General features: G+C 35.6%; 1 protein-coding gene across 1 annotated transcript in view; it reads right to left on the bottom strand.

Annotated features, from left to right (window-relative positions):
* Positions 1-477: 477 nt before the first annotated feature.
* The window catches only part of LOC128733574 (syntaxin-1A), a 145,914-nt gene continuing 130,805 nt past the window's right edge, over positions 478-15,586 (bottom strand). The window contains exons 9-10 of the transcript XR_008411938.1: positions 14,641-15,547; positions 478-6,110 (exon numbers count right to left, since the gene is read on the bottom strand). The gene's annotated coding sequence lies outside the window, so the exon portion shown is untranslated. The remainder of the gene's footprint in view (positions 6,111-14,640; positions 15,548-15,586) is intronic.

The following is a 15,586-nucleotide window of genomic DNA, read 5'->3' as shown; positions in this document are numbered from 1 at the left end:
TCATAACCTCAAAATGGGATTATTTCTATCTTGACTTTTCGTTGATGTTCCCCTTTCCAGTAAGGCGCTTCCGACACACTGCGACCTACACAATTCGTCTGTCAGAACCTCACCACGCACCGATTCGAACAAGGTGAATTATCAATCCGTAGAGAGTCCCTCCGAATCTGTATTGGGCAACCAAAAGAAAACCCCACACCAATCACAAATCATTAGAAACTTGAGCACTCTTCAACACGTCATTTTAACGCAAAAAATATCTCCAACTGGTGTGGTCAGTCAGGTCATGGTTTGCTGCGATCTCATCCCTTCAGAGTGTGCAGATCAGGCAATTTTGTGAACAACTTTTGTGTTCAAACATAACCTTAAAAATAGAACAGCAAAAATCTGTAAAAGAAAATAACATTAATCAACGGAAAAGAATAACTTAGGTTACATACTTTACTTTCTCGTAAAACAAACTGGAAGGTGAGATTACCGACTGGCGCAAGCGAAACACAGCCCACATTTCATCGTTAATATTTTCATCTTTATTGCAACGATTTTGTTTTTCTCTGTGGTTCTGTGTGTGTGGAATTTTATTACATACTATAATAGCATTTTTGTTGTTCTTTTTCATTATTTTTATTTTTGGTTTTTTTTTCTTCTTCTCTTTTACTTGAAGTAGATTACAGCTGATTACTTTTCATCTCCTCGTTTTTTGGGTTTTCCATTTTTTGTGTCTGTGTGTCTGTGTGGGGATGTGAATGGTATGTCCGGCTTCGTTTTTTTTTCATTTTGTTTTTGCTCGAATGTCAGAGTGTGTGTTGAATGTGACTTCTTTATTTTTTTTGGGTTGTTTTGTTTTGACTTTCGATTAAATTTTCGATCCATTTCATTTATTTTCATGGAATTTCTGAAACTCAGCTCGTTCTATTGCTATTATCATATATGCCGAAGAGAGTTTTTTTTGTTGTTGTTTGTTTGTTTTTCATTTTCGTTTGATTTCAATCTGTAGATACTGCTGTAATGCTGTTGATGTTTAATAATTGTGTTTTCTTTTGTTTCTGTCTCTGCGAGAAACTTTATCCCGAACCAAGAGGAAAGTTTCTTCAATGTTACAGCTGTTCTTGTTGTTGTTGCTGCTGTTATTGATTATGGTAGCAGTTTCTAATTGGTATTGGTTTTGGTTTTAAGTAGATGTTATTTTTTGCGAAAATTGACAAGTTTACACACGGTTGCTCTCACTTTGTCTTTTTGTTGATGATGTTGTTCTGCTTCAATTTTTTTTTTGCATTTTTCTTTTACTTCTGTTATATATTCTCTTATGAAGAGTGTGTTCCTTTCGGGGGGAAAAAGGAATGAAGTTTCCTGGATGGTTGAGCCTAAGACGAACAGGAAGGGAAAAGAAGTTTGTTCCAAGGGCTGGTGGGGTCACTCGAAGTAGGCGAGCTATTTGGTGTGTGTATGTTGCCTTGGACACGGAAATTTTTTCTACCAGGAAGAGTAAAAACTGTGATTCTCTGTATGTGTGTGTTTTTGTGGTTTCCTACGTGTGTGCACAGTATAGTTGCCAAAGTCTTTCCGTTTTCCTTTTGTTTTTATTTTTAGTTTTATTTCGTTCCGCCTTTAACCTTCAGAGAAACAGAGAGAAGAGTTAAGTATTGTATGCTTCCTAATCACTGCTGGTTGGCTAGCGTGTCACTTTCTCCTTGTGTTTGTGTGTTTTAATGCAAAAGGCGAAAAATTGTTAGCTATTAATAACTTTATTTTTTTACTTTTCTTTTTTATATAATTTTGAAAGCCATCACTTGATTTCTCTTTAATCTTATTAACTTGTTTTTTCTTTATTAAATAACATGAAAACCAATGTTCATTTGTCCATTTTTTTCATCTTGATTTCTTTGTTAGTCACTATTTTGTTTCCACTGTTATAGGTTATTGTTAATACATCATCTCTTGTTGTTGTTGTTGTTGTTGCTGTATGGGTGTGTCAGTGTACAAGTGTTTGTGTATATCTTTCGGTTTCTCTGCACATGCTGTGATATTTGTGTGACCTGTGTGAGTTTGATTTTTCTCTTCGTGTATGTGTGTTTGTTTTGTGTTGTTCCAATACATATGTGTATGCGGTTTCAGTTGTCAACTGGGGGAAGGATAGATTCTGGTTATCGGCTGTATTTTTTTCCCCACTGTGTAAAGAGAAATGAATGATTTGCCTACGGTTTTCTTCAACACTATTTTGAGAGAGATTCTTCATTAACTTGTCAGTAACTTCAAAATGGACTTACGATTAAATGTAACAATATACACGATCCTTCTCTAAACATTTTGTTTATTTCTTTATGCTTTTGTCAAACGCTTTCCCGTTTCCTGCCAATAGCGACGATGCTTTGCTTTCGATTTATAATATTCTTTTTGTTATTAACATCAAGATTTCAAGAAAAAATAAATGCCTTATCTAATACAAGAGAAAGGGTTAGGAGGAAAAATTAAAATTAACACGTGTCGATCTTTTGTTTGTTTGTTTTGTTTTATATATATCTCATAATGATGCTGCTGCTGCTGCTGCTGCGCTTATTATATATTTTTGCTGCTTTTACGGTCCTTTCGCATGCCCGCGGACGCCGTCGGTTCTGGAAGCACAGCTGCCAAGCGTTTCGAAATGTCAAACGTAACGTAGAAGCAGACGAAAAGACGATTTTCTTATTCGAGAGATTTTTTGTTTGTTTGTTTACATACGTGTAAGTAAAGCAAGTCCGAGTTCATTGCTTGTGTTTTGTTTTGTTTAGGTTTGGTCGTCAACGAAGAACGGCGTTTGTTTTTTTTTGTTGTTTTTTTTTTCAAACACCTCGTTCACAGCTTACTTTGATTTCACGCGCAGCCTTTGCTCCCAAAATCTACAGGCTTCCTTCTGTTTTTTTTTTATTTTTTGTTGTTGTTGATGTTGTTGTTGTTGCCCGCACATTCTCATCGCGTTTCAAATAGCTTTTTAAGTTAAATATATTTGTTCTTATATTATTTCTTACCGCTTATTAACTGATATAGAGAAATATAGAGAAAAAATATGTACTGTACAACAGAGCGCCTTCGTCTTTATTTGGTATTTGTCTTTTTCCTAGATGTTGTGATATTTTTGTTTGCGTGTGTATGTGTTTGTGTGTAATTCTTTCCTAAGATTTCTTTTTACCTTATTCGCAATGTACTGTATTTTTTTCGCTGTCCACGAAAGGAAGAAGTTTGAATTTCAAATATTCACTTTCTCAAATGTTTTTTTTTTTCTATGTATATCGCGATGATCTAGATGAAATTTCTAACGTTCTAGTTAGTTTGCGGCTAAAACTGTTTTTTTCTTCAATTGTTTCGCTCTTTTTAATTCTTTTTCTTCTGTCGAAGTAAATTTCCAAATTAATAGGCTAGCTGTTTCTGTGATTTTTCCGATCAACTATTACTGTTTTGGAACGCTACATATAGAGATGTCACTTATGTTTGCATGATGATAACATTTTTCACTTCTAGCTCAATCAATCAATCAATTAATCAATGAATAATGCAAAAGATGTGATACTTAAAGTGATAATACGTTAAAAAGTTTTGATTACACTATGCTGGTTTGCCATTGTTTTTTTTTTGCGGTCGTTTAAATACAGTACAGTTTTAACTAATTTTTTATTTATCAGTTAATTCACTTATATTTCCAATTACACTTGTTTGGTTGTTCGTTTCTGTGTTGATTTTTTTTCGCTAGTATCCACGCATTCAACGAAGCTTTTCGAAACCAATTTACACGTACATACATGAATGCAAACGGAACTGGTCCTGCACTAAGTTTTACTTCCCCGCTAGTAGAAAAACTAATCATTCTAAAAACAATTGACTCAACAGTTTTGCCGTTGCTTTGGGTATGCTCTCTTACAATTACTAACAAGAGAAATGCGACAATTTAAAAATAGATGTAACGCTTATGGTACATAAACTAGCAAAAATTAAACGTGACTTCAACTTTTGAGTTGTCGTGTACTTTTTGCTTTGTTTTTTTTCTCATTGTTTTCCTACTAATGAAGAATCTTATCGTGAATTGTAAAATTCTTATATCTCACTTTCGTAAGTTTAATGTCTGGGCAGTATAGTACGATTCATGTTTCCGTGTAAGTTCTCGTCAAGTCAGTGGGTTATTAGCGTGATTTACAGTGAGCGCCTCAGTGAGTGGGTGGATGATTCGCATGGACATGAATGTGTGCGTTTATTCCCAGCCAGTGCTGCCAGATGGGATGCTTCAAGAAGATAAATTTCCAATACTCGTAGTTAGTTGACTCTTCATCGAATATAAAACCAAATCCTTAGCAACAATGCGCGTTTTATTGCACTCTTATAACGGTTTCTATAACTTATAAGTTGACCATAAAACCATCGCAAGAGCACAATAAAACTGAAATTGTTACTTGGGATGTCGCTGGTGCTGTTATCTGTTCAAAATCAGAGAACCACTTTAAATTCGTGTTTGACAGAGGACTACTTACGCAGTCTTCTGATAATTACAGATGGACGTCACTTAATACTGAACCTCTAGTACTTAGCAAAAGTAACGCACCCACCGTGACAAGTGTGGTCGCCATCAAGGGAGCTTGAGCAAATGTGGCAAATGTTGGCAGCACCGTCGTCGTCATCGTCGTTGTTGTCGTTCCACCACCCACGGAAGCACGTCGTGTTCTTGTGTTCCGACGTGTATGTGTTTGTTAGTGTGTTAAATATAGTACCCTACCCTATTCCAATAGAGATCGATCGCGGGAGAGGGAGAGAGTGTCGAGAGAATCTCTGTTGCGCAAACAGATTACACAGTTTTTTGCTCTGCTTCGAATTTTTATGATTGATGTCACTCGATTTGTTACTCGCTTCACTGTTCTTCCCTATTTTTTTGTTTTCGTATGTAGGAGATATAAATACGACACTCTGTTAAGATTTTTTTTACGAATAATAGTAGTAATATATCTATAGGCTTTTGTATATTTTCATTTTCCCTCGAAGTAATGTTAGAGATTTTTTTTAAATATTATCACACATTTTCTTGAACATTTTTATTTTTTTTCTCTTAGTGTTCTTGTCACTATTTGTCCACTGCTGCTGCTGCTGCTGTTGCTGCTGCTATTTTTTGCTGCTGTTGCCTTCGTTATACACTGTTCCAGGTGTAGAAAGATAGAAAGGATGTTTTCGCATCGACTTGTGCGTAATGCGTGCGCACACACGCACGCACGCACGTCTTTGTGTGACTGTGTATTTTTTTTTTGTTTTAGTTTAAGCCTCCAAGATTCAAGTCCTAGTTGTTTTTTCTCTTATCTGACTGATTAATGGTGGAACACAAAAAAGAAACAACCCTTTCCTTGTAAGTTTATTGCTAGGATTTTCTAACCAAACTTGTAGCCTAGAATGAGTTCGACTTTGCAAGCAAAAAACTGGCACGCTTTTGTTTATGCATTGGTTAAATAGAGCGCTTTTGAATTCATATAGCTACAGCTTTCCTATACAAACATTAGTTTCTTAGCGGCATTCGTTTGGTTGCACACACTGCACTTTACATGCCCGTTTCTGGCTTTGCCCGAAAGGTTTTCTTTTAATGTTAACAAAAGCTATTTGTTTTATTCTTAAATAGTGAAATTGTTGGCTGAGAGTATATTTACACAAAGTGAACCTAGGCTTGTATATGTGTATGTCTTTCTATGTATGAGTGCCATATCAATACGTAATCACTAGCAATTTGACTAGAATCAACGAACGAAACGATCGAACCTATCATAACATTGCTGAACCCGCGCGTTTATGGGGGGTTCCAACTATCTAATCTAGGATAAACTTAATGAATAATCAACAAGCGTAATTAACCGGGAATCTACACTTTCCACTGCTGCGCGTACACTTTTTGCCCACAATTTTACTTCCGAATGAATTCTGGCTTCTGGCTGATGGTTTCGAAGTTGGTGGTGATCCACACACCGGCTGTTATTGGCCGTTCTTCTATTCTATATTATATACTGTTGTGGTTGATTATGTCTTTCAACTGTCGATCTCATCCCGCTCATCTTTTCCCTGCTGCTCTGAGTCGTTCAAACAAACAAGTCGACAAATGTGATGGACAGTTGCTGAAAATATCAAAATTTTGACATGAGATTTATTTTTAATTTAAAATAAGATGAGTTCAGCTTAATGAACTTAAGGGTAAATTACATGAAAAAAAATCTATGAAATGCCATCATAGGATTCGCTGACAAAAGTTTTCATAAGTGAAGTCGGATGTCGCATGTCCTTTAATCCGATCATTTTTTATTTATTTCAATCAAAAGCCTTGGGATTAAGGTCTTCACAGCCAGCTAGTGCTACAGGACAATTACGGGGCTAGAGTAACGATCCTGCTGACTCTAATAGATAGTGATACCAGCAACCGATTCATGCAAAGCTGATGTGGTAAAGTACGTTTGCATCATCGTGATAAACGGAAGATCATCCCTCTTCTACCCAGACTTTCCCACACTTCATTTTACATTTTCCCCTCTTCTCTTCATTTTTCCTCTCTTATCTCTACATTTTCTCGCTTTTCTTTCATCATCATTCTCCCTTCCCTTTGCATTACTCCACTTTTCTTTCTGAATTTCGTCCATCTTATCCATACACCCCTGCTCCCTATACATTTCCGCCTATTCTCTCTTATATTCCCCATTTTTGGCTCTACATTTTCCTCCCTCTTCTCTCAATATTTTTTTCTTTTCTGTCTCGGTATTTTCTCCTTCTCTTCTCTCAATTTTCTTCTTCCTCTCTCCATACTCATATTCTCTCCACATTTTCTACGTCTTTACGCTACATTTTCTCGTTTACATTTTTTTATACGTTTTTCTCCGTCTTCTCTACACTTTCTCTCTTATTGTTTCTAGATTTTCCCCCTCTTCTTTCTACATTTTGCCACTCTTCTTTCGATATTTCTATCTTCTTCTCTGTACGTTTTTCTCTCTCTTATCTCTACATTCCTCCCCCTCTTGACACTATATTTTCTTCTTTTTCATGTACATTTTTCTCTATATTCCTTATATTTTTATTCCCTTCTCTTCTCTTCTCTTCCCTACAGTTTGCTTTCTCTTTTCTCTACATTTTCCTCGCTCTTCTACATTCTCCCGCGTTTGCTCTCTTTCCTCTACTTTTTCTCTCTCCTTCCTCTACCTCCGTTCACTCCACATTTCCTTCCCCTTCTCGCTACATTTTTCCCTCTCTTCACTCTACATTTCTCCCCTCTTCTCTGTACATTTTTCCCCCTATCTTCACTAAGATTCAAACTTTTTCCCCCGCCCTTATAAAGAGTACTTTTTTTCACTTAACTTCTCTCTACTCTTTATCGCAACCTTTTTATCTCTCTATCACTTCTCTTTTCTTCTTACATTTTGACCTTTCTCACTACATTTTGTTTTTCTCTCTTCTACATTCTCCAGACTCTATCTCTACCCTTTTCTATCTCTCTTTCCCTCGCTCTGTCACATTTCCGTACTCTCTTCCCTATACATTTTCCACTCATCATTTTTTCCTTATACTTTTTTTCTTCTTCTCTATCCACAGGGTGGCAACTGGATACGAAAAACAAAATTCCCTGATTTTTCCAGATTTTTCTCGGTGTTTAATAAAATTCTAGGTTTCATATTACGATATAATTTTTACTGAAAATGTGTTTCGCTCATTCATACTTGAATTATTTATCAATCTACGAGGTAATGAGAAAAATTTCCCCGCCTAGTATATTTCCCTAGGCAAGTTCTTCAATCACTTTCTCCTATTTTTTATCCGTTCTTTTTCCCGCGCAAGTTTATTCGCAAACTCATGCGCAAGCGGAGGGTGAAATATTGATTTAAAAAAATGTTGGCTAGGCGGAGAGCGTCGATCGCAATCTCATCTGCTCGCAGCACCAAACTCTTAGTGCCCATTATAGCTAACTCCAAAACCAGCCGTGGTGCTTTTTCTGCAAGCCACGCGGAAATGTTTATATGTTTGATTTTCGTTCTCCGAGCCATAAGCCATGTAGAAAAAGCAATTTAATCTTATTTTACTTTACATGGATTGATCGGGATTTACTCTTTCGGATCCAAGCTAGATCCAAAAATTCGTAACGTGGAAGGTCGCTACACCCGTATTTCGGTTACAACTTGTAACATTCAACAGTATGGCAAGTTTATGCACTGCCGGGAGTCAGTGGAATTTCTCCAACATTTTTCTAGAAAACCAAATTTCTCTGCGCTGCCACTGGCATTCACTTCGAAGTTTTGCGAATTGAGTTACATGCCGCAAAAGATCCGTTTTGAAACTCCAACGTCATTTGATTCGACTTGATTAACGCTAACCGAAACACCACCCAAGCAACAATGTAAGTTTTATTGTACTCTTATGCTGGTCTTCAAGACTAATTTTGGTCTTAAATGCCATCATAAGAGTAATAAAACCCAAATTGTTGCTTGGGCAGTGAGTGCAAAACAAAATTTGCCTAACCACGTCACTTGCCTCGCAGAATAAGGCTCTTTGCAAATCACTGAGCCAAGTATCGATAACCTAATCTATCGCTTGTGTGCCGTACTTCTTTATCTATTTCGAAGTGTGCTTGACTACTCAATGAACCGATCATTGCGGTTGTTTGAAAAATTCTTTGATTTTGTTGAAAATTCTCTGATTATTCCAGGTTTTTTACAGGTCTTTTCAAATTTCCTGACAATTCCAGGTTTTTCCAGGTAGTTGCCTCCCTGATTTTCTCCCCTCCACTCTCTATATTTTCCCCACTTCCCTGTACATTGTCCTCTCTTCTCTCTACTCTACCCCGTTCTTCTCTCTACATATTCCTCCCACTATGTTCTACATTTCCCCCCTCTTTGCTCTACATTTTCCCCCTCTTCGCTCTACATTTTTGTCTTTTCTCACTACATTTGCTCCTTGTTTCTCTGCATTTGTCCCCAATTCTGTCTACATCACACGTCCTCTTCTGTTCATGTTATCTTACCTTTTCTCTTTTCCATTTTTCCCTCATCCCACTAGATTATCCCCTTCTTCTTTCTACACCCCTCTTCGCTGTATATTTTTCCCTCTCTTCTCTTCTCCTTCTCTCTAATTTCCACCCCTCTTCACTGTACTTTTTTTTTATTTTTTATCTACATTTTCCTCTCTTCAGTTTACATTTCTTCCCTCGTCAACGTTTTTTCTCTCTTCTCTATATGTTTTCTGCCTTTTTCTTTCTACATTTCCCCCTCTTTTCTTCATTTTACCTCTCTTTATATCCCACTACATCCTCCCCTCTTTTTTCGCTACATTTTCACTCTGCTCTCTACATTATTTCCCTCTTGCCTCTACACTATTCCCCGGGTGTAAATCGAGTGCGCCGTAAATACATAGGATGAAGCGATATTCTGTTCACCAACTAAAAGATAAAGATAATAATTAGCTTTAGCTCTATAAACATTACCTATATAGGGGACAGACGTCTACAGTGAGACACTTTTTTTCCAAAAATTTTAATTTTTTTTTATGATAGCTACCAACGCGCTCTTCAATCTATTTGAACGGCGTATCCTTCTAGTTACCTGAAAAAAAGTTTCTCGTTTTGGTTATAAGCTAAATTAGTTACAACCACAAACGTGGAGGTGTATTTTTGTCTCACTGTTAACCAATAGGTGCGAAGAGTGAGACAACGAGTATTGAATACTGAAACACCAATTTGAAATCGATTTAAACCATATTTTTGGGCAATAAAGAACATGTTTATTGTGTCGTGTTGTTTATTGTGTCTATAAAGCATACATTATTATGGGTATGATTGAAAACACCGATTATTTTCACACATACATTTATGCACATACAAAGGACAAATCCTGGTCATCTGACTTTTAACTTACACATCAGAATTCATTTACATTCAATTCCTATGGATTGATTTGCAACTGAACACAAAAAAAAATTTCAAACAAATTTGCATGGCAAAAACTATGTCTCAGTATCACCCACGACTCTGTGTCTCACCGTTGCCAATAGAAATATTTTATGAAAGATAGTGAACTAGCGGAGTTAGCAAACAATTCGATTGTCATATTTTATTCAAACATTTACTCTTATTAGTATGTGATGCCATGCAGTAATTTTAATTTTAATTTAATATGTATTTTGTTGTTGAAAATCACTTGAAATTGATTGCAACAAAATTTACTTTGACCCCCCCAAAACTAATTTTTGTTGAAAAATATGTTAAATAATCAGCAAATTTTTCTGAAACTACATTATGCAATGTAGGTTCACAAACTTGACTTTGCATGAAAATATCATGTATTTTGAATGTTTTATGACGTAGCTATTCCCGTTGACTCACTGTTCCTGTTGTCTCACTGTTGACTACTCTCTCCTAATACTTTTTTTTAATTCAGCATTTTAAGATGGTGCTGTCAAATTAGCAAACTTAGTGCACAAAAGGCAGCATTGCTCTGCCGCAGGGCTTGTCCGTTCACTTTGACTCAATTTTGATTCATTTGACAGTACCGTCTCACCCGAGCAAAATTTGACAAAGTTGTATATGGAACATTTGTAGAACTAGTTATCATCTTCAACTTTGCTGAATAAAGTTTTGGTGTATCTGTTGTGTTATGATGCTACAATGCTAGTATGTCACTAGTAACTAAATGAGCATTCATTTAGTCACTAATAAGGTACTAACATTGTAACACGGTAAATACAAAAGATATAGTAAAACTTTGTTCAGCAAAATTGTAGATAATAACTGGTTCTACAAATGTCTCATACTTAACTTTGTCAAATTTTGCTCGACTGAGACGGTATATCAAATGAATCAACATTGAGTCAAAGTGAACGAATAAGCCCTGCTCTGCCGTTATCAGAGCAATTACTTTCCCTTACGATTCACTATTGTACTATTTAGAGGTTTTTATTAGTCTTTCCCTTTTCTGTTCTTTTATTTTCTCTTCTTTCGGTTAAATCCTTTTCTTTCTCCATTTTACCATTTTTCTTTCTCTGTTTCCCTCTACTTATTTTTCAGATTTTTCTCTTTTTTTCTTATAAGTTGACAATAAGTCACTTTATTTTTTTCTTTACGAGAAGAGTAAATGTGTCATGTGATCAAAAATAAGATGGACCGAAAATCTTGATCTTAGACTAAAAATATCGACTTAGCGACGGGGAGAATCAAACTCGAATTGAGAGCTATGAGTTCGACTCTTACCCTCGCTTAATCGATATTTTCAGTCCTTCTAAATTAATTTTTACTGTTTCGTTTCCCTTCTTAATTGATTATTGATTTCTCATGCTCATTTCTCTATCTTTCTTTCTATTATCTCTTTTCCTTCTCCTTGCGGAGAATAATTCTCACTATTTCTCTTCTCTTGGTCTCTATTCGAGTTCTTTCAATTTGTCAGCTGTTTTGCTTTTTCCTTCTTGTCCCTTATTTTTTAATTTACTCTACATGTTTTACACTATTTTCCTCCTTTTTCGTTATTCTCTCTACTTTCAGTTGCCTTTTAGTTTCCATTCTTTTCCATTATTCAAGCTCTTCCTTTTCTATGTTTATCTTTTCTATTGTAAACTTTGCTCTCTCTATTTTTTTCCTTCCTTATTTAATGCTGATTTCTTGTTCTCATTTTTCACATTCATTTTTCTATCCTATCTCTCCTCTTCTTTTCTCTATTAACTCTATTGACTGCATTTCTTTTCTTTTTATTATCTTTATTTCTCCTCTTTCTCTTGCTCTCTCTCTCTCTATCTTCCCTTTATTTTTTCTTTTCTTAGTCTTACAGGTTTTTCACAATCTTCCTTGTTTTGTCGCTGTATGTTGACATTTTTTATTACATATTGTTTTCTGTTTTGCTCTTTTTCTCTTTCTTTTTCTTTTTTAATCTTTTTTCCGCTTCTGTTCCCGGTTTAAATTTTCTTTTCACTTTCTGAGCTTTATTTTTTCTTTTTTTTCCATTTTGTTTCCTTTGTTCTTCGTCATTTTCTCTTTTTTTTCTCTTTTTCTGTTCGTTGTTCCTTTCTTTTCCTTTTCTTTCTATACATCCTATTTGCTGATTTCTTTCCGCTCTCTTTTTGAAAATCTTTTTTTTTTTGTGTTAGGCCATTACAAATATTTTATAAAGTTTTTGTCCTTCCGGTGTTCGGCCACAGAAGGAGGGGGAGGGCAAAAAAACCAAGTGAATTTTTTAATCGAGCAAAAAAAACTTGGGCTTAAGCATTTTTATTTAAAGTTTAAACGTGTAAACCGAATCTATTTTTGCTTATAATATACTAGCTGTAACTTCCGCGCGTCGCCTCGCGTCTAATTGAGAGCAAATTGGAGGTACGCTATGTAACGCTAACGCTATGTAACTCTATGAAGTGCAACTACGTTACTTTTGCTCGTCTTGAATGTAATCTGGTATGATTGGTTTGACTCTTTGCTTAATGTGGGCGATTATTACCACGATAATACATATCGCGCCCCTCGTTTTGGCGACAAACATAAGCCTCTTATATTTATGACGATACGTTTATTTTCTATGCAAAAATCTACGAAAAAAGACAAAAACGAAGCAAAATTTTTTTGGACGATTTTCGGAAATTCCATTGCTCGAATTTCCATTTCTGTTTCGTGCTAGAAGCGTTAACTCAACTTGTACACTCATTTTTAGAGTTGTTCAGATTGTAGAGCCCACAGACAATTGATTTTATAAAAAAAATTTGACTCATATCCTACAAACTATTTTTCTGTCCGCCGATTTTTCAAGCTAATTTCCTTTATTATTATTTAAATCCTCACCATTCATTTTTTTGTTGTTTTTCGTTTATTTTTTCATGTTCTTTTTTTTATTCTTATTGTTTTGTTTTTCATTGTTTCTCTATTGTTATTCTTTTTTCCTCTTTTTTCAAATTTTTTATTTTATTTTAATTTTTTTGCTTTACATTTAAATAATTAATACTCAAATAATACAAAAATTAAACAAGGCATGAAAATGAAATTGAAATTAAAATGCATGGATCAATTTACCACACGATCTGTTTGATTTTTTAGCTAAAAACAAACCGTAAAATGTTTGAACTCGTGAATGCATGGTCAGAATATGGTTATGTTGGTATAACAAATATCAAACAAACTGTTCTGAGCATATTTTTCATATTTACGATTAAGAAAAATCATTTCGTTATAATTCGAAATCGAAAAATCATCAACGTTATATTTCGATATGTATTTTTAAAACATGAATTGAGAACATGGTGTTTATACTAGAAAAAATCTAAAAAAATTGAAGACAATTTGTCCCACTGAAATAAATGGACGCATGTCTGTCTCACTACCTATAACATTTCATATAAAATGTTTTCACGTTGTATATAAAATTGACGAAATTTCTGAGACCCAAAAAGAATACCTAGGGGAACTGTAGGTAAGACGAACAGGGTGGGTAAGACGAACAGATGGTTGATTCTATCAGTTAAGCATTAAAATTCGTAAATATTTTGATGGGCATCCAACCATCTTGCTATATCATGATGTCTGAACGTTCCCATCATCATTCAAATTTTGATAAAGTACAGAAAAACTGAAAATTGTAAGTCATCCTGCGTTTGGATGTAACTTTTTTGCCATCAAAATTAAGTTTTTTGAGTGGCTTATTTCTAAAATCTTACCCATAACATGAAGTATTTCGATTTAATACCTTTTCAAGTAACGTCTGCATAGAAATAATAGGTAATTTTATTATCAAATGAAAAATTGTGAACGCTCTAAAAAAATGTATAATGATGGGGTAAAATGGACAACTGTTAGTGTGTGTAAGATGGTCAGTGAACATATTATAATAAAATTGTTGATTTTGCTTCTTAGTAATATCTCATGCATATAAATGAAAATTTAACCGGCAAATGTGGACTTCAAACAAATTAGCAGCAGCCAGGCATGAAATAGATTATAGAATGCTTATTCATATTGCCGCTGTCAAACAATTTTCGATTGGCTGCCATTGGGCGGTAGGGGGGAGACTGCCCCTTCATTTTTTGCACACTACACCACCATATTTTACGTATTCAATTTGTTAATGGCCAAAAATAATATTATACTCTCAGTTGGGGCGACTTAGAATACTTGTCCATCTTACCCCCACACATTGTCCGTTTCACCCGCAGCACTAAAAAAGTTCATTTTTTCGGACCATTTTTAATACTCAAAATACACATTAAAAACAGTTTTTGTTAAATATTTCAATAGCTGCTTTTGAAAACAATATATTGAGCTGAAGTAAACTGTATTTAGGTTTTATAAATAATAAGCTCTCTGTATTATATTAGATGTTCTTCTTAACCTGTTCGTCTTACCCACAGTTCCCCTACTACAAAAACAATTAGTTGTGCATTTTTTTATGCTAACTCACACTGTTGGGTTTGGCGAACATACTAAAAGCAGTCGACAAAAATACCATGGTCCAGTTCAGCGTTTCCCAAATCAGAAATTTCGCTAGAGTTGCGAACCGGAATAAGGTTGGGAATCACTACTCTAGCTCATGGTGGCCGAATGCCCAGAGACAACTTAAACAACAAAGTTTCAAAAATCGATTCATTGATTTAGCTACACTAACCGTACTAATTTTAAAAGTAACCAAATATATGTAAAAAAATACTTACGAAAAGACATGACGTACCGCATCCTCTTCAGCCAGACAAAAAGCTGCACTTTCCACCGCGGGACGTACATTGGTATAAGTGGAAAAGTACGTCGTTCATCTTAGTTCTTCTCCGCTGCCGTTGTCACCACCGCCCCCGTTATCGTTGTAGTGTTGTAGTAATAATATGCTGTATTTGCTGTTGCTGCTAACTCTTCTTCTAGGGAAGGATAATGCGGTTACAAAATTTCGCGAGCACTCCTGAATTGTGTATGATTGCGTGTCGTAGACTTCCCCCCGCGTGCATCACACTCACAAACAAGCATGCTGTGGTGTGATGCTCGGAAGATAGGCGCGAAGACTTAATTTTTTCGTTTCCATCTAAGTAGCAGGTTCTGGTAGCTTAGATACACTTCTTTCAATCTATAATCTGCTTGCTGGTTGTTGCTTGACGCTTGCTTGCCTTGGGCATAATGTGATGTCGTGATTACGCGTGAATCGTGTGTGGAGCGTTGAGTCGAACGAAACGAAAAATCACGTGACAAATGACGAGTTGCCGGAAACAATGTTGACGATAATGATGATGATGATAATGATGAGATGGTGATGAGCGATTGAGTGTGAGAATGGTGATCGTGATGAAAAGATTGTGATAAACGAAACCAAACGATTCATAAAAATCGGTTTGCCGCTCGGAACACGCGTTTGCCACGGTCGTTGTCTTTGCGGGCATCCGTTTTGGCTTGCTTGACTGTGAACATGGCGGTATTTTCTTTCTGGTATATAGAGGGGGGGGTATGTTCCTGAATATTTTTTTGTGTTTACATTCGCTGGCAATCGATCGATGATTAAAAACCGAAATATCCGGCAATTGTTGATGCAACCACTATTAAAAGGATGCTGACGCATATCAGGATAATGATCTTCTTCTGCTCGCGGCATTTTATTTTTAACCGGTAGCAATTATT

This window comes from Sabethes cyaneus, chromosome 2 (assembly GCF_943734655.1).
Source record: "Sabethes cyaneus chromosome 2, idSabCyanKW18_F2, whole genome shotgun sequence".
Lineage (NCBI taxonomy): Eukaryota > Metazoa > Arthropoda > Insecta > Diptera > Culicidae > Sabethes > Sabethes cyaneus.
The sequence above is the reverse complement of the archived record's forward strand: the minus strand, read 5'-3'. Positions and strand labels throughout refer to the sequence as shown.